The 1,077-nt window shown below is 51.7% G+C and overlaps 1 protein-coding gene across 1 annotated transcript in view; it reads right to left on the bottom strand.

The window, feature by feature from the left end:
* Positions 1-1,077, bottom strand: part of GRAMD4 (GRAM domain containing 4) — a 64,769-nt gene that overhangs the window by 63,035 nt on the left and 657 nt on the right. The window lies entirely within an intron of this gene.

Genomic DNA, 1,077 nt, shown 5'->3' with positions numbered 1-1,077 from the left:
TCTCTCTCTCTCTCTCTCTCTCTCGACTTCCTCCTCTTCCTCTCTCCCTTTCTCTTTCGTTCTACCTCCTTCTCTTCCTCTCTCCTTTTCTCTCTCTACTTTCTTCTCTTCCTCTCCCCCTTTCTCTCTCTTTCTACCTCCTTCTCTTCCTCTCTCCTTTTCTCTCTCTACCTCCTTCTCTTCCTCTCTCCCTCCCTTCCTCTGGCCTGCCTTGATCTTCCACTCCTCTTTCTTCTAGAGGCGGTCATCCTGGATACAGAAAGAGGCCTCCCACCACACCTGCGCCTGAAGGCCTCCACCTGGGCAGCAGTTTGCTGCAGTGGAGAAGATCTTGAGTTAGTCGGTTTAAATCCCTGACACTTAGAAACTGGAGAGCCATGAACAGGCCATTGGCCTCGCCCATCTCTGTTTCACTGTCTGTGAAACAAGGGTGTTGGACCCTTCCTAGGCTGGCTCTGGTGCCCTCCCTCGGTCCCACATCCAGCACCCTTCCCACTGCACCATCCTGCCTGGCCAACCATCTTGTCCACAGCTTCCATGACAGAGCTCTGAATAATGAAGCCTGAGACTCAGCTGGATGACCCAGAACCAACCACTCCCACTTAGATCATGTTTTAAGGAGGAAAAAGGCAATTTTCTTATATTGGCCCAGAGAGAGCCAAATTATCATCCCCACTTTACAGAAGAACAAGTTGAGCCTCAGAGAAGACCAGTGACTTGTTCAAAGTGATACAGCAAGTCAGTGGCAGAGCTGGGATTCCAGACCTCCTGATTACCAGGGTGGTACAAGCTGCCTAACACTTGTCTCCAGAGTCAACACGTCCAACAGCCTGTACGTACTTACTCGAGAAGGAAAACAAGTTCAGGCCTCTCCAAGTATTTTCGGTAAGGGCTGAACCTTCCCCTCAGTCATACAGGCAAGGCATTAGAGAAACAGCCCATCTACCTCTGCCCTGAGCCCTGGGATAGCTGAAGTTTCCCTCAGACCCTGCCGGAGGGTTCTAGAAGCAGTGCTAAGCAAACCTAGGGTAGTGAGGGCCCCCCAGAGGCAGTGAGGGCCCCTCAAGGCAATGAAGG

Source organism: Vombatus ursinus, unplaced genomic scaffold, assembly GCF_900497805.2.
Source record: "Vombatus ursinus unplaced genomic scaffold, bare-nosed wombat genome assembly UNPS02010394.1, whole genome shotgun sequence".
Lineage (NCBI taxonomy): Eukaryota > Metazoa > Chordata > Mammalia > Diprotodontia > Vombatidae > Vombatus > Vombatus ursinus.
The sequence above is the reverse complement of the archived record's forward strand: the minus strand, read 5'-3'. Positions and strand labels throughout refer to the sequence as shown.